Source organism: Ambystoma mexicanum, chromosome 14, assembly GCF_040938575.1.
Source record: "Ambystoma mexicanum isolate Mex_15411 chromosome 14, UKY_AmexF1_1, whole genome shotgun sequence".
Classification (NCBI taxonomy): Eukaryota; Metazoa; Chordata; class Amphibia; order Caudata; family Ambystomatidae; genus Ambystoma; species Ambystoma mexicanum.
This window is the reverse complement of record NC_090940.1, coordinates 468,020,800-468,047,860: the sequence shown is the minus strand read 5'-3', so window position 1 is coordinate 468,047,860 and position 27,061 is coordinate 468,020,800.

Here is a 27,061-nt window from a genome sequence, read left to right as displayed (position 1 = left end):
AGGGAGGGTCTCAGGTTTGGAACGGGAAGGATTTCGATATCACATCTCTTGTTATAGGAAGGATCACTGGTTTGGTATTAGAAGCATTGAGATATCACATCTCATGCTAAAGGGAGGGTCTCAGGTTTGGAATAGGAAGGAGTTGGATATCACATCTCATGTTATAGGAAGGGTCTCAGGTTTGGTATAAGCATTGAGATATCACATCTCTGCAATCAGAGGTGTCTCAGGATTGCGATAGGAAGGAGTTGGATATCACATCTCATGCTATAGGAAGGCTATCAGGTTTGGAACGGGAAGGAGTTGGATATCCCATCTCATGTTATAGCACTGGTCTCAGGTTTGGTATTAGAAGCATTGAGATATCACATCTCATGCTAAAGGGAGGGTCTCAGGTTTGGAATGGGAAGGAGTTGGATATCACATCTCATGTTATAGGAAGGGTCTCAGGTTTGGTATAAGCATTGAGATATCACATCTCTGCTATCGGAAGTGGCTCAGGATTGGAATGGGAAGGAGTTGGATATCACATCTCATGTTATAGGACGGGTCTCTGGTTTGGTATTAGAATCATTGAGATATCAGATCGCATGCTGTAGGAAGGGTCTAAGGATTGGAATGGGATGTACTTGGATATCACATCTCATGCTATCGGAAGGGTATCAGGATTGGATTTGGAAGGAGTTGGATATCCCATCTCATTCTATAGGAAGGGTCTTGGGTTGGAATGGGAAGGATTTGGATATCACATCTCATTCTATAGGAAGGGTCTCGGGTTGGAATGGGAAGGATTTGGATATCACATCTCATGTTATAGGAAGGATCTCAGTTTTGGTATTAGAAGCATTGAGATATCACATCTCATGCTATAGGAAGGGTCTCAGGAATGGAATGGGAAGGAGTTGGATATCACATCTCATGCTATAGGAAGGGTCTCAGGTTTTGTATAAGCATTGAGATATCACATCTCATGCTATAGGAAGGGTCTCAGGATTGGAATGGGAAGGAGTTGTATATGACATCTCATGCCATAGGAAGGGTCTCAGGTTTGGTATTAGAAGCATTGAGATATCACATCTCATGCTATAGGAAGGATCTCAGGTTTGGTATTAGAGGCATTGAGATATCACATCTCATGCTAAAGGGAGGGTCTCAGGTTTGGAATGGGAAGGAGTTTTCTATGACATCTCATGCTATAGGAAGGGTCTCAGGTTTTGTATAAGCATTGAGATATCACATCTCATGCTATAGGAAGGGTCTCAGGATTGGAATGGGAAGGAGTTGTATATGACATCTCATGCCATAGGAAGGGTCTCAGGTTTTGTATAAGCATTGAGATATCACATCTCATGCTATAGGAAGGGTCTCAGGATTGGAATGGGAAGGAGTTGTATATGACATCTCATGCCATAGGAAGGGTCTCAGGTTTGGTATTAGAGGCATTGAGATATCACATCTCATGCTAAAGGGAGGGTCTCAGGTTTGGAACGGGAAGGATTTCGATATCACATCTCTTGTTATAGGAAGGATCACTGGTTTGGTATTAGAAGCATTGAGATATCACATCTCATGCTAAAGGGAGGGTCTCAGGTTTGGAATGGGAAGGAGTTGGATATCACATCTCATGTTATAGGAAGGGTCTCAGGTTTGGTATAAGCATTGAGATATCACATCTCTGCAATCAGAGGTGTCTCAGGATTGCGATAGGAAGGAGTTGGATATCACATCTCATGCTATAGGAAGGCTATCAGGTTTGGAACGGGAAGGAGTTGGATATCCCATCTCATGTTATAGCACGGGTCTCAGGTTTGGTATTAGAAGCATTGAGATATCACATCTCATGCTAAAGGGAATGTCTCAGGTTTGGAATGGGAAGGAGTTGGATATCACATCTCATGTTATAGGAAGGGTCTCAGGTTTGGTATAAGCATTGAGATATCACATCTCTGCTATCGGAAGTGGCTCAGGATTGGAATGGGAAGGAGTTGGATATCACATCTCATGTTATAGGACGGGTCTCTGGTTTGGTATTAGAATCATTGAGATATCAGATCGCATGCTGTAGGAAGGGTCTAAGGATTGGAATGGGATGTACTTGGATATCACATCTCATGCTATCGGAAGGGTATCAGGATTGGATTTGGAAGGAGTTGGATATCCCATCTCATTCTATAGGAAGGGTCTCGGGTTGGAATGGGAAGGATTTGGATATCACATCTCATTCTATAGGAAGGGTCTCGGGTTGGAATGGGAAGGATTTGGATATCACATCTCATGTTATAGGAAGGATCTCAGTTTTGGTATTAGAAGCATTGAGATATCACATCTCATGCTATAGGAAGGGTCTCAGGAATGGAATGGGAAGGAGTTTTCTATGACATCTCATGTCATAGGAAGGATCTCAGGTTTGGTATTAGAAGCATTGAGACATCACATCTCATGTTATAGGAAGGGTCTCAGGATTGGAATAGGAAGGAGTTGGATATCACATCTCATGCTATAGGAAGGGTCTCAGGTTTTGTATAAGCATTGAGATATCACATCTCATGCTATAGGAAGGGTCTCAGGATTGGAATGGGAAGGAGTTGTATATGACATCTCATGCCATAGGAAGGGTCTCAGGTTTGGTATTAGAAGCATTGAGATATCACATCTCATGCTATAGGAAGGATCTCAGGTTTGGTATTAGAGGCATTGAGATATCACATCTCATGCTAAAGGGAGGGTCTCAGGTTTGGAAGGGGAAGGATTTCGATATCACATCTCTTGTTATAGGAAGGATCACTGGTTTGGTATTAGAAGCATTGAGATATCACATCTCATGGGGCCTCATTACGACCCTGGCAGTAAGGGGTTAACGCCAGCGTTAGCTGCGCCGAACCCTTACCGCCAATTACGAGGTCCCCTAGCGCCATGGTGCTTTTAACACCTGCTTTTAGCAGGTGTTAAAATCCATGGCGCTAAGGGACCATGGAGTTAATTACGCCACCGTAATTTACAGTGGCGTAATTAACGCCTTCCCCACTCCCATTATGCCCTATGGGGCAAAAATGGGAATGGGGAAGGGTAAATGGGGATTGGGGACTTACCGCCCCGCCTAGGTCGGAATGGGGCGGTAAGTCCACCAACCACCATGGCGTAAACGTAGTTTATGCCATGGTGGTAAAGTCACGGCCCAGGCGGTAACTTACCGCCTGGGTCGTAATGAGGCCCATGCTATCGGAAGGGTCTCAGGATTGGAATGGGACGGAGTTGGATATCACATCTCATGCTATAGGAAGGGTCTCAGGTTTGGAACGGGAAGGAGTTGGATATCACATCTCATGTTATAGGAAGAGTCTCAGGTTTGGTATTAGAAGCATTGAGATATCACATCTCATGCTAAAGGGAGGGTCTCAGGTTTGGAATGGGAAGGAGTTGGATATCACATCTCATGTTATAGGAAGGGTCTCAGGTTTGGTATAAGCATTGAGATATCACATCTCTGCTATCAGAGGTGTCTCAGGATTGGGATAGGAAGGAGTTGGATATCACATCTCATGCTATAGGAAGGGTATCAGGTTTGGAACGGGAAGGAGTTGGATATCCCATCTCATGTTATAGCACGGGTCTCAGGTTTGGTATTAGAAGCATTGAGATATCACATCTCATGCTAAAGGGAGGGTCTCAGGTTTGGAATGGGAAGGAGTTGGATATCACATCTCATGTTATAGGAAGGGTCTCAGGTTTGGTATAAGCATTGAGATATCACATCTCTGCTATCGGAAGTGGCTCAGGATTGGAATGGGAAGGAGTTGGATATCCCATCTCATGTTATAGGACGGGTCTCTGGTTTGGTATTAGAATCATTGAGATATCAGATCGCATGCTGTAGGAAGGGTCTAAGGATTGGAATGGGATGTACTTGGATATCACATCTCATGCTATAGGTAGGCTCTCAGGTTTGGTATAAGCATTGAGATATCACTTCTCATGCTATAGGAAGGGTCTCAGGATTGGAATGGGAAGGAGTTGGATATCACATCTCATGTTATAGGAAGGATCTCAGGTTTGGTATTAGAAGCATTGAGACATCACATCTCATGCTATAGGAAGGGTCTCAGGATTGGAATGGGAAGGAGTTGGATATCACATCTCATGCTATGGGAAGGGTCTCAGGATTGGAATGGGAAGGAGTTGTATATGACATCTCAGGCCATAGGAAGGGTCTCAGGTTTGGTATAAGCATTGAGATATCACATCTCTGCTATTGGAAGGGTCTCAGGATTGGAATGGGAAGGAGTTGGATATCCCATCTCATGTTATAGGAAGGGTCTCAGGTTTGGTATTAGAAGCATTGAGATATCACATCTCATGCTATAGGAAGGTTCTCAGGATTTAAATGGGAAGGAGTTGGATATCACATCTCATGATAAAGGAAGGGTCTAAGGTTTGGAAGGGGGAGGATTTAGATATCACATCTCATGTTATAGGACGGGTCTCAGGTTTGGTATTAGAAGCATTGAGATATCAAGTCTCATGGTATAGGAAGGGTCTCAGAATTGGAATGGGAAGGAGTTGGATATCACATCTCAAGCTATAGGGAGGATCTCAGGATTGGAATGGGAAGGAGTTTGATATCACATCTCATGCCATAGTATGGGTCTCAGGTTTGGTAGAAGCATTGGGATATCACATCTCATGCTATCAGAAGGGTATCAGGATTGGATTTGGAAGGAGTTGGATATCCCATCTCATTCTATAGGAAGGGTCTCAGGATTGGAATGGGAAGGAGTTGGATATCGCATCTCATGCTATAGGAAGGGTCTCAGGAATGGAATGGGAAGGAGTTTTATATGACATCTCATGCCATAGGAAAGATCTCAGGTTTGGTATTAGAAGCATTGAGACATCACATCTCATGTTATAGGAGGGGTCTCAGGATTGGAATGGGAAGGAGTTGGATATCACATCTCATGCTATAGGAAGGGTCTCAGGTTTGGTATAAGCATTGAGATATCACATCTCATGCTATAGGAAGGGTCTCAGGATTGGAATGGGAAGGAGTTGTATATGACATCTCATGCCATAGGAAGGGTCTCAGGTTTGGTATAAGCATTGAGATATCACATCTCTGCTATCGGAAGGGTCTCAGGATTGGAATGGGAAGGAGTTGGAAATCGCATCTCATGCTATAGGAAGGGTCTCAGGAATGGAATGGGAAGGAGTTTTATATGACATCTCATGCCATAGGAAGGATCTCAGGTTTGGAATCAGAAGCATTGAGACATCACATCTCATGTTATAGGAATGGTCTCAGGATTGGAATTGGAAGGAGTTGGATATCACATCGCATGTTATAGGAAGGGTCTCCGGTTTGGTATAAGCATTGAGATATCACATATCATGCTATAGGAAGGGTCTCAGGATTGGAATGGGAAGGAGTTGTATATGACACCTCATGCCATAGGAATGGTCTCAGGTTTGGTATTAGAAGCATTGAGATATCACATTTCATGCTATCGGAAGGATCTCCGGTTTGGTATTAGAGTCATTGAGATATCGCATATCATGCAAAAGGGAGGGTCTCAGGTTTGGAAGGGGAAGGATTTGGATATCACATCTCTTGTTATAGGAAGGATCACAGGTTTGGTATTAGAAGCATTGAGATATCACATCTCATGCTATCGGAAGGGTCTCAGGATTGGAATGGGACGGTGTTGGATATCACATCTCATGCTATAGGAAGGGTCTCAGGTTTGGAACTGGAAGGAGTTGGATATCACATCTCATGTTATAGGAAGAGTCTCAGGATTGGAATGGGAAGGAGTTGTATATGACATCTCAGGCCATAGGAAGGGTCTCAGGTTTGGTATAAGCATTGAGATATCACATCTCTGCTATCGGAAGGGTCTCAGGATTGGAATGGGAAGGAGTTGGATATCCCATCTCATGTTATAGGAAGGGTCTCAGGTTTGGTATTAGAAGCATTGAGATATCTCATCTCATGCTATAGAAAGGGTCTCAGGATTGGAATGGGAAGGAGTTGGATATCACATCTCATGATAAAGGAAGGGTCTAAGGTTTGGAAGGGGAAGGATTTAGATATCACATCTCATGTTATAGGACGGGTCTCAGGTTTGGTATTAGAAGCATTGAGATATCAAGTCTCATGGTATAGGAAGGGTCTCAGAATTGGAATGGGAAGGATATCACATCTCAAGCTATAGGAAGGGTCTCAGGATTGGAATGGGAAGGAGTTTGATATCACATTCTCATGCCATAGTATGGGTCTCAGGTTTGGTAGAAGTATTGGGATATCACATCTCATGCTATCGGAAGGGTATCAGGATTGGATTTGGAAGGAGTTGGATATCCCATCTCATTCTATAGGAAGGGTCTCGGGTTGGAATGGGAAGGATTTGGATATCACATCTCATGTTATAGGAAGGATCTCAGTTTTGGTATTAGAAGCATTGAGATATCACATCTCATGCTATAGGAAGGGTCTCAGGAATGGAATGGGAAGGAGTTTTCTATGACATCTCATGCCATAGGAAGGATCTCAGGTTTGGTATAAGCATTGAGATATCACATCTCTGCTATCGGAAGGGTCTCAGGATTGGAATGGGAAGGAGTTGGATATCCCATCTAATGTTATAGGAAGGGTCTCAGGTTTGGTATTAGAAGCAATGAGATATCACATCTCATGCTATAGAAAGGGTCTCAGGATTGGAATGGGAAGGAGTTGGATATCACATCTCATGATAAAGGAAGGGTCTAAGGTTTGGAAGGGGAAGGATTTAGATATCACATCTCATGTTATAGGACGGGTCTCAGGTTTGGTATTAGAAGCATTGAGATATCAAGTCTCATGGTATAGGAAGGGTCTCAGAATTGGAATGGGAAGGAGTTGGATATCACATCTCAAGCTATAGGAAGGGTCTCAGGATTGGAATGGGAAGGAGTTTGATATCACATCTCATGCCATAGTATGGGTCTCAGGTTTGGTAGAAGTATTGGGATATCACATCTCATGCTATCGGAAGGGTATCAGGATTGGATTTGGAAGGAGTTGGATATCCCATCTCATTCTATAGGAAGGGTCTCGGGTTGGAATGGGAAGGATTTGGATATCACATCTCATGTTATAGGAAGGATCTCAGTTTTGGTATTAGAAGCATTGAGATATCACATCTCATGCTATAGGAAGGGTCTCAGGAATGGAATGGGAAGGAGTTTTCTATGACATCTCATGCCATAGGAAGGATCTCAGGTTTGGTATTAGAAGCATTGAGACATCACATCTCATGTTATAGGAAGGGTCTCAGGATTGGAATGGGAAGGAGTTGGATATCACATCTCATGCTATAGGAAGGGTCTCAGGTTTTGTATAAGCATTGAGATATCACATCTCATGCTATAGGAAGGGTCTCAGGATTGGAATGGGAAGGAGTTGTATATGACATCTCATGCCATAGGAAGGGTCTCAGGTTTGGTATTAGAAGCATTGAGATATCACATCTCATGCTATAGGAAGGATCTCAGGTTTGGTATTAGAGGCATTGAGATATCACATCTCATGCTAAAGGGAGGGTCTCAGGTTTGGAAGGGGAAGGATTTCGATATCACATCTCTTGTTATAGGAAGGATCACTGGTTTGGTATTAGAAGCATTGAGATATCACATCTCATGCTAAAGGGAGGGTCTCAGGTTTGGAATGGGAAGGAGTTGGATATCACATCTCATGTTATAGGAAGGGTCTCAGGTTTGGTATAAGCATTGAGATATCACATCTCTGCAATCAGAGGTGTCTCAGGATTGCGATAGGAAGGAGTTGGATATCACATCTCATGCTATAGGAAGGGTATCAGGTTTGGAACGGGAAGGAGTTGGATATCCCATCTCATGTTATAGCACTGGTCTCAGGTTTGGTATTAGAAGCATTGAGATATCACATCTCATGCTAAAGGGAGGGTCTCAGGTTTGGAATGGGAAGGAGTTGGATATCACATCTCATGTTATAGGAAGGGTCTCAGGTTTGGTATAAGCATTGAGATATCACATCTCTGCTATCGGAAGTGGCTCAGGATTGGAATGGGAAGGAGTTGGATATCACATCTCATGTTATAGGACGGGTCTCTGGTTTGGTATTAGAATCATTGAGATATCAGATCGCATGCTGTAGGAAGGGTCTAAGGATTGGAATGGGATGTACTTGGATATCACATCTCATGCTATCGGAAGGGTATCAGGATTGGATTTGGAAGGAGTTGGATATCCCATCTCATTCTATAGGAAGGGTCTCGGGTTGGAATGGGAAGGATTTGGATATCACATCTCATTCTATAGGAAGGGTCTCGGGTTGGAATGGGAAGGATTTGGATATCACATCTCATGTTATAGGAAGGATCTCAGTTTTGGTATTAGAAGCATTGAGATATCACATCTCATGCTATAGGAAGGGTCTCAGGAATGGAATGGGAAGGAGTTTTCTATGACATCTCATGCCATAGGAAGGATCTCAGGTTTGGTATTAGAAGCATTGAGACATCACATCTCATTTTATAGGAAGCGTCTCAGGATTGGAATGGGAAGGAGTTGGATATCACATCTCATGCTATAGGAAGGGTCTCAGGTTTTGTATAAGCATTGAGATATCACATCTCATGCTATAGGAAGGGTCTCAGGATTGGAATGGGAAGGAGTTGTATATGACATCTCATGCCATAGGAAGGGTCTCAGGTTTGGTATTAGAAGCATTGAGATATCACATCTCATGCTATAGGAAGGATCTCAGGTTTGGTATTAGAGGCATTGAGATATCACATCTCATGCTAAAGGGAGGGTCTCAGGTTTGGAAAGGGAAGGATTTTGATATCACATCTCTTGTTATAGGAAGGATCACTGGTTTGGTATTAGAAGCATTGAGATATCACATCTCATGCTAAAGGGAGGGTCTCAGGTTTGGAATGGGAAGGAGTTGGATATCACATCTCATGTTATAGGAAGGGTCTCAGGTTTGGTATAAGCATTGAGATATCACATCTCTGCAATCAGAGGTGTCTCAGGATTGCGATAGGAAGAAGTTGGATATCATATCTCATGCTATAGGAAGGGTATCAGGTTTGGAACGGGAAGGAGTTGGATATCCCATCTCATGTTATAGCACGGGTCTCAGGTTTGGTATTAGAAGCATTGAGATATCACATCTCATGCTAAAGGGAGGGTCTCAGGTTTGGAATGGGAAGGAGTTGGATATCACATCTCATGTTATAGGAAGGGTCTCAGGTTTGGTATAAGCATTGAGATATCACATCTCTGCTATCGGAAGTGGCTCAGGATTGGAATGGGAAGGAGTTGGATATCACATCTCATGTTATAGGACGGGTCTCTGGTTTGGTATTAGAATCATTGAGATATCAGATCGCATGCTGTAGGAAGGGTCTAAGGATTGGAATGGGATGTACTTGGATATCACATCTCATGCTATCGGAAGGGTATCAGGATTGGATTTGGAAGGAGTTGGATATCCCATCTCATTCTATAGGAAGGGTCTCGGGTTGGAATGGGAAGGATTTGGATATCACATCTCATTCTATAGGAAGGGTCTCGGGTTGGAATGGGAAGGATTTGGATATCACATCTCATGTTATAGGAAGGATCTCAGTTTTGGTATTAGAAGCATTGAGATATCACATCTCATGCTATAGGAAGGGTCTCAGGAATGGAATGGGAAGGAGTTTTCTATGACATCTCATGCCATAGGAAGGATCTCAGGTTTGGTATTAGAAGCATTGAGACATCACATCTCATGTTATAGGAAGGGTCTCAGGATTGGAATGGGAAGGAGTTGGATATCACATCTCATGCTATAGGAAGGGTCTCAGGTTTTGTATAAGCATTGAGATATCACATCTCATGCTATAGGAAGGGTCTCAGGATTGGAATGGGAAGGAGTTGTATATGACATCTCATGCCATAGGAAGGGTCTCAGGTTTGGTATTAGTAGCATTGAGATATCACATCTCATGCTATAGGAAGGATCTCAGGTTTGGTATTAGAGGCATTGAGATATCACATCTCATGCTAAAGGGAGGGTCTCAGGTTTGGAACGGGAAGGATTTCGATATCACATCTCTTTTTATAGGAAGGATCACTGGTTTGGTATTAGAAGCATTGAGATATCACATCTCATGCTAAAGGGAGGGTCTCAGGTTTGGAATGGGAAGGAGTTGGATATCACATCTCATGTTATAGGAAGGGTCTCAGGTTTGGTATAAGCATTGAGATATCACATCTCTGCAATCAGAGGTGTCTCAGGATTGCGATAGGAAGGAGTTGGATATCACATCTCATGCTATAGGAAGGCTATCAGGTTTGGAACGGGAAGGAGTTGGATATCCCATCTCATGTTATAGCACGGGTCTCAGGTTTGGTATTAGAAGCATTGAGATATCACATCTCATGCTAAAGGGAGGGTCTCAGGTTTGGAATGGGAAGGAGTTGGATATCACATCTCATGTTATAGGAAGGGTCTCAGGTTTGGTATAAGCATTGAGATATCACATCTCTGCTATCGGAAGTGGCTCAGGATTGGAATGGGAAGGAGTTGGATATCACATCTCATGTTATAGGACGGGTCTCTGGTTTGGTATTAGAATCATTGAGATATCAGATCGCATGCTGTAGGAAGGGTCTAAGGATTGGAATGGGATGTACTTGGATATCACATCTCATGCTATCGGAAGGGTATCAGGATTGGATTTGGAAGGAGTTGGATATCCCATCTCATTCTATAGGAAGGGTCTCGGGTTGGAATGGGAAGGATTTGGATATCACATCTCATTCTATAGGAAGGGTCTCGGGTTGGAATGGGAAGGATTTGGATATCACATCTCATGTTATAGGAAGGATCTCAGTTTTGGTATTAGAAGCATTGAGATATCACATCTCATGCTATAGGAAGGGTCTCAGGAATGGAATGGGAAGGAGTTTTCTATGACATCTCATGCCATAGGAAGGATCTCAGGTTTGGTATTAGAAGCATTGAGACATCACATCTCATGTTATAGGAAGGGTCTCAGGATTGGAATGGGAAGGAGTTGGATATCACATCTCATGCTATAGGAAGGGTCTCAGGTTTTGTATAAGCATTGAGATATCACATCTCATGCTATAGGAAGGGTCTCAGGATTGGAATGGGAAGGAGTTGTATATGACATCTCATGCCATAGGAAGGGTCTCAGGTTTGGTATTAGAAGCATTGAGATATCACATCTCATGCTATAGGAAGGATCTCAGGTTTGGTATTAGAGGCATTGAGATATCACATCTCATGCTAAAGGGAGGGTCTCAGGTTTGGAAGGGGAAGGATTTCGATATCACATCTCTTGTTATAGGAAGGATCACTGGTTTGGTATTAGAAGCATTGAGATATCACATCTCATGGGGCCTCATTACGACCCTGGCAGTAAGGGGTTAACGCCAGCGTTAGCTGCGCCGAACCCTTACCGCCAATTACGAGGTCCCCTAGCGCCATGGTGCTTTTAACACCTGCTTTTAGCAGGTGTTAAAATCCATGGCGCTAAGGGACCATGGAGTTAATTACGCCACCGTAATTTACAGTGGCGTAATTAACGCCTTCCCCACTCCCATTATGCCCTATGGGGCAAAAATGGGAATGGGGAAGGGTAAATGGGGATTGGGGACTTACCGCCCCGCCTAGGTCGGAATGGGGCGGTAAGTCCGCCAACCACCATGGCGTAAACGTAGTTTATGCCATGGTGGTAAAGTCACGGCCCAGGCGGTAACTTACCGCCTGGGTCGTAATGAGGCCCATGCTATCGGAAGGGTCTCAGGATTGGAATGGGACGGAGTTGGATATCACATCTCATGCTATAGGAAGGGTCTCAGGTTTGGAACGGGAAGGAGTTGGATATCACATCTCATGTTATAGGAAGAGTCTCAGGTTTGGTATTAGAAGCATTGAGATATCACATCTCATGCTAAAGGGAGGGTCTCAGGTTTGGAATGGGAAGGAGTTGGATATCACATCTCATGTTATAGGAAGGGTCTCAGGTTTGGTATAAGCATTGAGATATCACATCTCTGCTATCAGAGGTGTCTCAGGATTGGGATAGGAAGGAGTTGGATATCACATCTCATGCTATAGGAAGGGTATCAGGTTTGGAACGGGAAGGAGTTGGATATCCCATCTCATGTTATAGCACGGGTCTCAGGTTTGGTATTAGAAGCATTGAGATATCACATCTCATGCTAAAGGGAGGGTCTCAGGTTTGGAATGGGAAGGAGTTGGATATCACATCTCATGTTATAGGAAGGGTCTCAGGTTTGGTATAAGCATTGAGATATCACATCTCTGCTATCGGAAGTGGCTCAGGATTGGAATGGGAAGGAGTTGGATATCCCATCTCATGTTATAGGATGGGTCTCTGGTTTGGTATTAGAATCATTGAGATATCAGATCGCATGCTGTAGGAAGGGTCTAAGGATTGGAATGGGATGTACTTGGATATCACATCTCATGCTATAGGTAGGCTCTCAGGTTTGGTATAAGCATTGAGATATCACTTCTCATGCTATAGGAAGGGTCTCAGGATTGGAATGGGAAGGAGTTGGATATCACATCTCATGTTATAGGAAGGATCTCAGGTTTGGTATTAGAAGCATTGAGACATCACATCTCATGCTATAGGAAGGGTCTCAGGATTGGAATGGGAAGGAGTTGGATATCACATCTCATGCTATGGGAAGGGTCTCAGGATTGGAATGGGAAGGAGTTGTATATGACATCTCAGGCCATAGGAAGGGTCTCAGGTTTGGTATAAGCATTGAGATATCACATCTCTGCTATTGGAAGGGTCTCAGGATTGGAATGGGAAGGAGTTGGATATCCCATCTCATGTTATAGGAAGGGTCTCAGGTTTGGTATTAGAAGCATTGAGATATCACATCTCATGCTATAGGAAGGTTCTCAGGATTTAAATGGGAAGGAGTTGGATATCACATCTCATGATAAAGGAAGGGTCTAAGGTTTGGAAGGGGGAGGATTTAGATATCACATCTCATGTTATAGGACGGGTCTCAGGTTTGGTATTAGAAGCATTGAGATATCAAGTCTCATGGTATAGGAAGGGTCTCAGAATTGGAATGGGAAGGAGTTGGATATCACATCTCAAGCTATAGGGAGGATCTCAGGATTGGAATGGGAAGGAGTTTGATATCACATCTCATGCCATAGTATGGGTCTCAGGTTTGGTAGAAGCATTGGGATATCACATCTCATGCTATCAGAAGGGTATCAGGATTGGATTTGGAAGGAGTTGGATATCCCATCTCATTCTATAGGAAGGGTCTCAGGATTGGAATGGGAAGGAGTTGGATATCGCATCTCATGCTATAGGAAGGGTCTCAGGAATGGAATGGGAAGGAGTTTTATATGACATCTCATGCCATAGGAAGGATCTCAGGTTTGGTATTAGAAGCATTGAGACATCACATCTCATGTTATAGGAAGGGTCTCAGGATTGGAATGGGAAGGAGTTGGATATCACATCTCATGCTATAGGAAGGGTCTCAGGTTTGGTATAAACATTGAGATATCACATCTCATGCTATAGGAAGGGTCTCAGGATTGGAATGGGAAGGAGTTGTATATGACATCTCATGCCATAGGAAGGGTCTCAGGTTTGGTATAAGCATTGAGATATCACATCTCTGCTATCGGAAGGGTCTCAGGATTGGAATGGGAAGGAGTTGGATATCCCATCTTATGTTATACGATGGGTCTCTGGTTTGGTATTAGAATCATTGAGATATCACATCGCATGCTGTAGGCAGGGTCTAAGGATTGGAATGGGATGGATTTGGATATCACTACTCATGCTATAGGTAGGCTCTCAGGTTTGGTATAAGCATTGAGATATCACATCTTATGCTATAGGAAGGGTCTCAGGATTGGAATGGGAAGGATTTGGATATCACATCTCATGCTATAGGAAGGGTATCAGGTTTGGAACGGGAAGGAGTTGGATATCCCATCTCATGTTATAGCACGGGTCTCAGGTTTGGTATTAGAAGCATTGAGATATCACATCTCATGCTAAAGGGAGGGTCTCAGGTTTGGAATGGGAAGGAGTTGGATATCACATCTCATGTTATAGTAAGGGTCTCAGGTTTGGTATAAGCATTGAGATATCACATCTCTGCTATCAGAAGTGGCTCAGGATTGGAATGGGAAGGAGTTGGATATCCCATCTCATGTTATAGGACGGGTCTCTGGTTTGGTATTAGAATCATTGAGATATCACATCGCATGCTGTAGGAAGGGTCTAAGGATTGGAATGGGATGGACTTGGATATCACATCTCATGCTATAGGTAGGCTCTCAGGTTTGGTATAAGCATTGAGATATCACATCTCATGCTATAGGAAGGGTCTCAGGATTGGAATGGGAAGGATTTGGATATCACATCTCATGCTATAGGAAGGGTCTCAGGTTTGGTATAAGCATGGAGATATCACTTCTCATGCTATAGGAAGGGTCTCAGGATTGGAATGGGAAGGAGTTGGATATCACATCTCATGTTATAGGAAGGATCTCAGGTTTGGTATTAGAAGCATTGAGACATCACATCTCATGCCATAGGAAGGGTCTCAGGATTGGAATGGGAAGGAGTTGAATATCAAATCTCATGCTATGGGAAGGGTCTCAGGATTGGAATGGGAAGGAGTTGTATATCACATCTCATGTTATAGGAAGGGTCTCAGGTTTGGTATAAGCATTGAGATATCACATCTCTGCTATCGGAAGTGGCTCAGGATTGGAATGGGAAGGAGTTGGATATCCCATCTCATGTTATAGGACGGGTCTCTGGTTTGGTATTAGAATCATTGAGATATCAGATCGCATGCTGTAGGAAGGGTCTAAGGATTGGAATGGGATGTACTTGGATATCACATCTCATGCTATAGGTAGGCTCTCAGGTTTGGTATAAGCATTGAGATATCACTTCTCATGCTATAGGAAGGGTCTCAGGATTGGAATGGGAAGGAGTTGGATATCACATCTCATGTTATAGGAAGGATCTCAGGTTTGGTATTAGAAGCATTGAGACATCACATCTCATGCTATAGGAAGGGTCTCAGGATTGGAATGGGAAGGAGTTGGATATCACATCTCATGCTATGGGAAGGGTCTCAGGATTGGAATGGGAAGGAGTTGTATATGACATCTCAGGCCATAGGAAGGGTCTCAGGTTTGGTATAAGCATTGAGATATCACATCTCTGCTATCGGAAGGGTCTCAGGATTGGAATGGGAAGGAGTTGGATATCCCATCTCATGTTATAGGAAGGGTCTCAGGTTTGGTATTAGAAACATTGAGATATCATATCTCATGCTATAGGAAGGGTCTCAGGATTGGAATAGGAAGGAGTTGGATATCACATCTCATGATAAAGGAAGGGTCTAAGGTTTGGAAGGGGAAGGATTTAGATATCACATCTCATGTTATAGGACGGGTCTCAGGTTTGGTATTAGAAGCATTGAGATATCAAGTCTCATGGTATAGGAAGGGTCTCAGAATTGGAATGGGAAGGAGTTGGATATCACATCTCAAGCTATAGGGAGGATCTCAGGATTGGAATGGGAAGGAGTTTGATACCACATCTCATGCCATAGTATGGGTCTCAGGTTTGGTAGAAGCATTGGGATATCACATCTCATGCTATCAGAAGGGTATCAGGATTGGATTTGGAAGGAGTTGGATATCCCATTTCATTCTATAGGAAGGGTCTCAGGATTGGAATGGGAAGGAGTTGGATATCGCATCTCATGCTATAGGAAGGGTCTCAGGAATGGAATGGGAAGGAGTTTTATATGACATCTCATGCCATAGGAAGGATCTCAGGTTTGGTATTAGAAGCATTGAGACATCACATCTCATGTTATAGGAAGGGTCTCAGGATTGGAATGGGAAGGAGTTGGATATCACATCTCATGCTATAGGAAGGCTCTCAGGTTTGGTATAAGCATTGAGATATCACATCTCATGCTATAGGAAGGGTCTCAGGATTGGAATGGGAAGGCGTTGTATATGACATCTCATGCCATAGGAAGGGTCTCAGGTTTGGTATAAGCATTGAGATATCACATCTCTGCTATCGGAAGGGTCTCAGGATTGGAATGGGAAGGAGTTGGATATCCCATCTTATGTTATAGGATGGGTCTCTGGTTTGGTATTAGAATCATTGAGATATCACATCGCATGCTGTAGGCAGGGTCTAAGGATTGGAATGGGATGGACTTGGATATCACTACTCATGCTATAGGTAGGCTCTCAGGTTTGGTATAAGCATTGAGATATCACATCTTATGCTATAGGAAGGGTCTCAGGATTGGAATGGGAAGGATTTGGATATCACATCTCATGCTATAGGAAGGGTATCAGGTTTGGAACGGGAAGGAGTTGGATATCCCATCTCATGTTATAGCACGGGTCTCAGGTTTGGTATTAGAAGCATTGAGATATCACATCTCATGCTAAAGGGAGGGTCTCAGGTTTGGAATGGGAAGGAGTTGGATATCACATCTCATGTTATAGGAAGGGTCTCAGGTTTGGTATAAGCATTGAGATATCACATCTCTGCTATCAGAAGTGGCTCAGGATTGGAATGGGAAGGAGTTGGATATCCCATCTCATGTTATAGGATGGGTCTCTGGTTTGGTATTAGAATCATTGAGATATCACATCGCATGCTGTAGGAAGGGTCTAAGGATTGGAATGGGATGGACTTGGATATCACATCTCATGCTATAGGTAGGCTCTCAGGTTTGGTATAAGCATTGAGATATCACATCTCATGCTATAGGAAGGGTCTCAGGATTGGAATGGGAAGGATTTGGATATCACATCTCATGCTATAGGAAGGGTCTCAGGTTTGGTATAAGCATGGAGATATCACTTCTCATGCTATAGGAAGGGTCTCAGGATTGGAATGGGAAGGAGTTGGATATCACATCTCATGTTATAGGAAGGATCTCAGGTTTGGTATTAGAAGCATTGAGACATCACATCTCATGCTATAGGAAGGGTCTCAGGATTGGAATGGGAAGGAGTTGGATATCACATCTCATGCTATGGGAAGGGTCTCAGAATTGGAATGGGAAGGAGTTGTATATGACATCTCAGGCCATATGAAGGGTCTCAGGTTTGGTATAAGCATTGAGATATCACATCTCTGCTATCGGAAGGGTCTCAGGATTGGAATGGGAAGGAGTTGGATATCACATCTCAAGCTATAGGAAGGATCTAAGGATTGGATTTGGAAGGAGTTGGATATCCCATCTCATTCTATAGGAAGGGTCTCGGGTTGGAATGGGAAGGATTTGGATATCACATCTCATGTTATACGAAGGATCTCAGGTTTGGTATTAGAAGCATTGAGATATCACATCTCATGCTATAGGAAGGGTCTCAGGATTGGAATGGGAAGGAGTTGGATATCACATCTCATGCTATAGGAAGGGTCTCAGGAATGGAATGGGAAGGAGTTTTATATGACATCTCATGCCATAGGAAGGATCTCAGGTTTGGTATTAGAAGCATTGAGATATCACTTCTCATGCTATCGGAAGGATCTCAGGTTTGGTATTAGAGGGATTGAGATATCACATCTCATGCTATCGGAAGGGTATCAGGATTGGATTTGGAAGTAGTTGGATATCCCATCTCATGCTATAGGAAGGGTCTCAGGTTGGAATGGGAAGGAGTTGGATATCACATCTCAAGCTATAGGAAGGATCTCAGGATTGGATTTGGAAGGAGTTGGATATCGCATCTCATGCTATAGGAAGGGTCTCAGGAATGGAATGGGAAGGAGTTTTATATGACATCTCATGCCATAGGAAGGATCTCAGGTTTGGTATTAAAAGCATTGAGACATCACATCTCATGTTATAGGAAGGGTCTCAGGATTGGAATGGGAAGGAGTTGGATATCACATCTCATGCTATAGGAAGGGTCTCAGGTTTGGTATAAGCATTGAGATATCACATCTCATGCTATAGGAAGGGTCTCAGGATTGGAATGGGAAGGAGTTGTATATGACATCTCATGCCATAGGAAGGGTCTCAGGTTTGGTATAAGCATTGAGATATCACATCTCTGCTATCGGAAGGGTCTCAGGATTGGAATGGGAAGGAGTTGGATATCCCATCTTATGTTATAGGATGGGTCTCTGGTTTGGTATTAGAAGCATTGAGATATCACATCTCATGCTATAGGAAGGTTCTCAGGATTGGAATGGGAAGGACTTGGATATCACATCTCATGCTATAGGGAGGGTCTCACGTTTGGAAAGGGAAGGAGTTGGATATCGCATTTCATGTTAGAGGTAGGATCTCAGGTTTGGTATTAGAGGCATTGAATATCACATCTCATGCTATCAGAAGGGTCTCAGGATTGGAATGGGAAGTAGTTGGATATCACATCTCATGCTAAAGGGAGGGTCTCAGGTTTGGAAGGGGAAGGATTTTGATATCACATCTCATGTTATAGGAAGGATCTCACGTTTGGTATTAGAAGCATTGAGATATCACTTCTCATGCTATCGGAAGGATCTCAGGTTTGGTATTAGAGGGATTGAGATATCACATCTCATGCTATCGGAAGGGTATCAGGATTGGATTTGGAAGTAGTTGGATATCCCATCTCATGCTATAGGAAGGGTCTCAGGTTGGAATGGGAAGGAGTTGGATATCACATCTCATGTTATATGAAGGGTCTCAGGATTGGAATGGGAAATACTTCGATATCACATCTCATGCTATAGGAAGGCTCTCAGGTTTGGAAGGGGAAGGAGTTGGATATCACATTTCATGTTAGAGGTAAGATCTCAGGTTTGGTATTAGAGGCATTGAGATATCACATCTCATGCTATCAGAAGGGTGTCAGGATTGGAATGGGAAGGAGTTGGATATCACATCTCATGCTATAGGGAGGGTCTCACGTTTGGAAAGGGAAGGAGTTGGATATCACATTTCATGTTAGAGGTAGGATCTCAGGTTTGGTATTAGAGGCATTGAGATATCACATCTCATGCTATCAGAAGGTTCTCAGGATTGGAATGGGAAGGAGTTGGATCTCACATCTCATGCTAAAGGGAGGATCTCAGGTTTGGAAGGGGAAGGATTTGGATATCACATCTCATGTTATAGGAAGGATCTCAGGTTTGGTATTAGAAGCATTGAGATATCACATCTCATGCTATCGGAAGGATCTCAGGTTTGGTATTAGAGGCATTGAGATATCACATCTCATGCTAAAGGGAGGGTCTCAGGTTTGGAAGGGGAAGTATTTGGATATCTCATCTCTTGTTATAGGAAGGATCACAGGTTTGGTATTAGAAGCATTGAGATATCACATCTCATGCTATCGGAAGGGTCTCAGGATTGGAATGGGACGGAGTTGGATATCACATCTCATGCTATAGGAAGGGTCTCAGGTTTGGAACGGGAAGGAGTTGGATATCACATCTCATGTTATAGGAAGAGTCTCAGGTTTGATATAAGCATTGAGATATCACATCTCTGCTATCGGAGGTGTCTCAGGATTGGGATGGGAAGCAGTTGGATATCACATCTCATGCTATAGGAATGGTATCAGGTTTGGAACGGGAAGGAGTTGGATATCCCATCTCATGTTATAGCACGGGTCTCAGGTTTGGTATTAGAAGCATTGAGATATCACATCTCATGCTAAAGGGAGGGTCTCAGGTTTGCAATGGGAAGGAGTTGGATATCACATCTCATGTTATAGGAAGGGTCTCAGGTTTGGTATAAGCATTGAGATATCACATCTCTGCTATCGGAAGCGGCTCAGGATTGAAATGGGAAGGAGTTGGATATCCCATCTCATGTTATAGGACGGGTCTCTGGTTTGGTATTAGAATCATTGAGATATCACATCGCATGCTGTAGGAAGGGTCTAAGGATTGGAATGGGATGGACTTGGATATCACATCTCATGCTATAGGTAGGCTCTCAGGTTTGGTATAAGCATTGAGATATCACATCTCATGCTATAGGAAGGGTCTCAGGATTGGAATGGGAAGGATTTGGATATCACATCTCATGCTATAGGAAGGGTCTCAGGTTTGGTATAAGCATGGAGATATCACCTCTCATGCTATAGGAAGGGTCTCAGGATTGGAATGGGAAGGAGTTGGATATCACATCTCATGTTATAGGAAGGATCTCAGGTTTGGTATTAGAAGCATTGAGACATCACATCTCATGCTATAGGAAGGGTCTCAGGATTGGAATAGGAAGGAGTTGGATATCACATCTCATGCTATAGGAAGGGTCTCAGGATTGGAATGGGAAGGAGTTGTATATGACATCTCAGGCCATAGGAAGGGTCTCAGGTTTGGTATAAGCATTGAGATATCACATCTCTGCTATCGGAAGGGCCTCAGGATTGGAATGGGAAGGAATTGGATATCCCATTCCATGTTATAGGAAGGGTCTCAGGTTTGGTATTAGAAGCATTGAGATATCACATCTCATGCTATAGGAAGGGTCTCAGGATTGGAATGGGAAGGAGTTGGATATCACATCTCATGATAAAGGAAGGGTCTAAGGTTTGGAAGGGGAAGGATTTAGATATCACATCTCATGTTATAGGATGGGTCTCAGGTTTGGTATAAGCATTGAGATATCACATCTCATGCTATAGGAAGGGTCTCAGGTTTGGTATAAGCATGGAGATATCACTTCTCATGCTATAGGAAGGGTCTCAGGATTGGAATGGGAAGGAGTTGGATATCACATCAACTCCTTCCCATTCCAAACCTGAGACCCTTCCGATAGCATGAGATGTGATATATCAATGCTTCTGAAACCAAACATGAGAACCATCCTATAACATGAGATGTGAAATCCAAATCATTCCCTTTCCAAACCTGAGACCCTTCCTATAGCTTGAGATGTGATATCAAACTCCTTCCCATTCCAATCCTGAGATAGCTTGAGATGTGCTATCCAACTCCTTCCCATTCCAAACCTGAGACCCTTCCTATAGCATGGGATGTGATATCCAACTCCTTCCCAATACAATCCTGAGTCCCTTCATATAGCATGAGATGTGATATCCAACTCCTTCCTATTCCAATCCTGAGACCCTTACTATAGCATGAGACGTGACATCTCAATGCTTCTAATACCAAACCTGAGACCCGTCCTACTACATATGTGAGATCCAAATCCTTCCCCTTCCAAACCCGAGACCTTTCCTTTAGCATGAGATGTGATATCCAACTCCTTCCCATTCCAATCCTGAGACCCTTCCTATAGCATGATATGTGATATCTCAATGCTTCTAATACCAAACCTGAGATCCTTCCCATAACATGAGATGTGTATCCAACTCCTTCCCATTCCAAACCTGAGACCCTTCCTATAGCATGAGATGTGATATCCAACTCCTTCCCAATACAATCCTGAGTCCCTTCATATAGCATGAGATGTGATATCCAACTCCTTCCTATTCCAATCCTGAGACCCTTCCTATAGCATGAGACGTGACATCTCAATGCTTCTAATACCAAACCTGAGACCCTTCCTATAGCATGAGATGGGATATCCAACTCCTTCCTATTCCAATCCCGAGACCCTTCCGATAGCAGAGATGTGATATCTCAATGCTTATACCAAACCTGAGACCCTTCCTATGGCATGAGGTGTCATATACTTCTCCTTCCCATTCCAATCCTGAGACCCTTCCTATAGCATGAGATGTGATATCTCAATGCTTCTACCAAACCTGAGACCCTTCCTATAGCATGAGATGTGATATCCAACTCCTTCCCATTCCAATCCTGAGACCCTTCCTATAGCATGAGATGTGATATCTCAGTGCTTCTAATACCAAACCTGATATCCTTCCTATAACATGAGATGTGATATCCAACTCCTTCCCATTCCAATCCTGAGATCCTTCCTATACCATGAGATGTGATATCTCAATGTTTCTCATACCAAACCTGAGGCCCTTCCTATAGCAAGAGATGTGATATACAAATCCTTCCCATTCCAAACCTGAGACCATTCCTATAGCGTGAGCTGTGATATCCGACTCCTTCCCAATCTAATCCTGAGACCCTTCCTATAGCATGAGATGTAATATTACAATGCTTGTAATACCAAACCTGAGACCCTTCCTATAGCATGAGATGTGATATCTCATTGCTTCTAATACCAAAACTGAGACCCTTCTTAAAGCATGAGATGTGATATCCAACTCCTTCCCGTTCCAAACCTGAGGCCCTTCCTATAGCATATGTGATATCCAACTCCTTCCCATTCCAAACCTGAGACCCATCCTATAGCAGGAATGTAATATCCAACTCCTTCTCATTCCAATCCTGAGACCATTCCTATAGCATGAGATGTGATATCTCAATGCTTCTAAGAGCAAACCTGAGATCCTTCCTATGACATGAGATGTGATATCCAATTCCTTCCCATTCCAAACCTGAGACCCTTCCTACAGCATGCGATGTGATATCTCAATGCTTCTAATACCACACCTGAGACCCGTCCAATAACATGAGATGGGATATCCAAGTACTTCCCATTCCAATCCAGAGACCCTTCCTATAGCATGAGATGTGATATCTCAATGCTTCTAATACCAAACCTGGGACCTTTCCTATGGCATGAGATGTCATATACAACTCCTTCCCATTCCAATCCTGAGACCGTTCCTATAGCTTGAGATGTGATACCCAACTTCTTCCCATTCCAATTCTGAGACCCTTCCTATACCATGAGACTTGATATCTCAATGCTTCTAATACCAAACCTGAGACCTTTCCTATGGCATGAGATGTCATATACAACTCCTTCCCATTCCAATCCTGAGACCCTTCCTATGGCTTGAGATGTGATATCCAACTCCTTCCCATTCCAACCTGAGACCCTTCCTATAGCATGAGATGGGATATCCAACTCCTTCCAAATCCAATCCTGATACCCTTCCGATAGCATGAGATGTGATGTCCCAATGCCTCTACCAAACCTGAGACCCATACTATGGCATGAGATGTGATATCAAACTCCTTCCCATTCCAATCCTGAGACCCTTCCTATGGCTTGAGATGTGATATCCAACTCCTTCCCATTCCAACCTGAGACCCTTCCTATAGCATGAGATGGGATATCCAACTCCTTCCAAATCCAATCCTGATACCCTTCCGATAGCATGAGATGTGATGTCCCAATGCCTCTACCAAACCTGAGACCCATACTATGGCATGAGATGTGATATCAAACTCCTTCCCATTCCAATCCTGAGACCCTTCCTATATCTTGAGATGTGATATCCAACTCCTTCCCATTCCAATCCTGAGACCCTTCCTATAGCATGAGATGTGATATCTCAATGCTTATACCAAACCTGAGACCCTTCCTATAGCATGAGATGTGATATCCAACTCCTTCGAATTCCAATCCTGAGACCCTTCCCATAGCATGAGATATGATATCTCAAAGCCTCTAATACCAAACCTGAGATCCTTCCTCTAACATGAAATGTGATATCCAACTCCTTCCCTTTCCAAACCTGAGAGCCTCCCTTTAGCATGAGATGTGATATCTCAATGCTTCTAATACCAAACCAGTGATCCTTCCTATAACAAGAGATGTGATATCTCAATGCTTCTAATACCAAACCTGAGACCTTTCCTATGGCATGAGATGTCATATACAACTCCTTCCCATTCCAATCCTGAGACCCTTCCTATGGCTTGAGATGTGATATCCAACTCCTTCCCATTCCAACCTGAGACCCTTCCTATAGCATGAGATGGGATATCCAACTCCTTCCAAATCCAATCCTGATACCCTTCCGATAGCATGAGATGTGATGTCCCAATGCCTCTACCAAACCTGAGACCCATACTATGGCATGAGATGTGATATCAAACTCCTTCCCATTCCAATCCTGAGACCCTTCCTATGGCTTGAGATGTGATATCCAACTCCTTCCCATTCCAACCTGAGACCCTTCCTATAGCATGAGATGGGATATCCAACTCCTTCCAAATCCAATCCTGATACCCTTCCGATAGCATGAGATGTGATGTCCCAATGCCTCTACCAAACCTGAGACCCATACTATGGCATGAGATGTGATATCAAACTCCTTCCCATTCCAATCCTGAGACCCTTCCTATATCTTGAGATGTGATATCCAACTCCTTCCCATTCCAATCCTGAGACCCTTCCTATAGCATGAGATGTGATATCTCAATGCTTATACCAAACCTGAGACCCTTCCTATAGCATGAGATGTGATATCCAACTCCTTCGAATTCCAATCCTGAGACCCTTCCCATAGCATGAGATATGATATCTCAAAGCCTCTAATACCAAACCTGAGATCCTTCCTCTAACATGAAATGTGATATCCAACTCCTTCCCTTTCCAAACCTGAGAGCCTACCTATAGCATGAGATGTGATATCCAACTCCTTCCCATTCCAATCCTTAGACACTTCCAATAGCAGAGATATGATATCTCAATGCTTATACCAAACCTGAGACGCTTCCTATAACATGAGATGTGATATCCAACCCCTTCCAGTTCCAAACCTGAGACCCTTCCTATAGCATGAGATGTGATATCCAACTCCTTCCCATTCCAATCCTGAGACCCTTCCAATAGCATGAGATGTGATATCCAACTCCTTCCCATTCCAATCCTGAGACCCTTCCGATAGCATGAGGTGTGATATCTCAATGCCTCTAATACCAAACCTGAGATCCTTCCTCTAACATGAAATGTGATATCCAACTCGTTCCCTTTCCAAACCTGAGAGCCTTCCTATAGCATGAGATGTGATATTCAAGTCCTTCCCATTCCAATCCTGAGACCCTTCCTATAACATGCGATGTGATATCCAACTCCTTCCCATTCCAACCTGAGACCCTTCCTATAGCATGAGATGGGATATCCAACTCCATCCAAATCCAATCCTGAGACCGTTCCGATAGCATGAGATGTGATATCTCAATCCTTCTACCAAACCTGAGACCCATACTATGGCATGAGATGTGATATCAAACTCCTTCCCATTCCAATCCGGAGACCCTTCCTATAGCTTGAGATGTGATATCCAACTCCTTCCCATTCCAATTCTGAGACCCTTCCTATACCATGAGACTTGATATCTCAATGCTTCTAATACGAAACCTGAGACCCTTCCTATAGCATGAGTTGTGATATCCAACTCCTTCCCATTCCAATCCTGAGACCCTTCCTATAGCATGAGATGTGATATCTCAATGCTGCTAATACCAAACCTGAGACCCTTCCTATAACATGAGACGGGATATCCAACTCCTTTCCAATCCAATCCTGAGACCCTTCCGATAACATGAGATGTAATATCTCAATGCTTCTACCAAACCTGAGACCCTTCCTATGGCATGAGATGTGATATCAAACTCCTCCCCATTCCAATCCTGAGACCCTTCCTATACCATGAGATGTGATATCTCAATGCTTCTAATACTAAACCTGAGACCCGTCCTATAACATGAGATGTAATATCCTAATCCTTCCCCTTCCAAGCCTGAGACCCTTCCTTTAGCATGAGATGTGATATCCAACTCCTTCCCATTCCAATCTTGAGACCCTTCCGATAGCATGAGATATGATATCTCAATGCTTCTAATATCAAACCTGAGACCCTCTCTATAGCATGAGATGTGATATCGAAGTCCTTCCCATTCCAATCCTGAGACCCTTCCTATAACATGAGATGTGGTATCTCAATGCTTCTAATACCAAACCTGAGACCCTTCCTATAACATGAGATGGGATATCCAACTCCTTCCCATTCCAATCCCGAGACCCTTCCGATAGCAGAGATGTGATATATCAATGCTTATACCAAACCTGAGACCCTTCCTATGACATGAGATGTCATATACTACTCCTTCCCATTCCAATCCTGAGACCCTGCCTATAGCATGAGATGTCATATTGTAACGCTCACCTGATTCCCGTAGAGGCGCCGGTCTTGACTGGGCATATACCGTATCTGCAAAGGTGATGTGTAACACACGGCTGGCTCTTTGGGCTGGACCTCTGTGCACTGTATGTCTGACTTGAAGGGTAAGATGTCTGCAGATAGAAAATATGGGATTAAGGAACTGGGTTATTGAATGTCTCTCTCTTCTTCCCTTTCTCTTCTCCTGTAGAACCCCAAAGGTTAACGCTCTCACCTTAGGTAAGGGAACGCCGTGCTCTCCATCTGCCTCGGGGCAGGGTGCTGTAACCAGTTTCTTCACTGGATAAGGGGAGCAGGCCTCTTGACTTCAGAGGACTGCTGTCCGTCGTTTACTGCACGAACGGTAAGTTTCGAGTAATTCTAATGTCTTTAAAGACTTTAGTAATGATGTTTCTTGTTTTGCAGGGTTCCGGCGATGGCGGATGACGGACTGAAGTGAGTTGAAGATGGAGCCCGTGTGATGAATAGAAGCGCCTGGAAGCACGTAAGTAAGCGCTTGTTGCCTGCTTCACGATGCGCTCTAACTGTCCTTTTATTTTGCAGGTACAAGTTCGGAGCGGCTGCAGGGTGCCGGAATACCCACTGGGTTAGATGTGGAAAGGAGTAATAGCACGTGAGTATTAAAGTTCCCCAATGTCTTTAAACGCACCTTGTTTTGTCTTTCAGATGCGGGATGCAGCGCCGAAGGCCTCCGGAGCGTGCAAAGAGTTGGTAAGCCTTTGTCTTTCAGATGCCGGAATGCAGCACGAGGCGTTGGTGACAGCCGATGTACCAGGTAAGTGAAGAGCTGTCACTGAAGATCGTAATGCTAACCTGTTCTTTCTTGTCTTTATAGGTGTTGCTGAAGACTGGATTCAGGATGGTAAGCCTTTTTCCTTAGGCCCAGGATCAGATGCAGAAGACACGATGAGCGTTGTGCTGCAGAGGATGCAGAATAACGCCAAGCAAGATTCATCCATCGGGTGTGGTTTAAATAGCCTC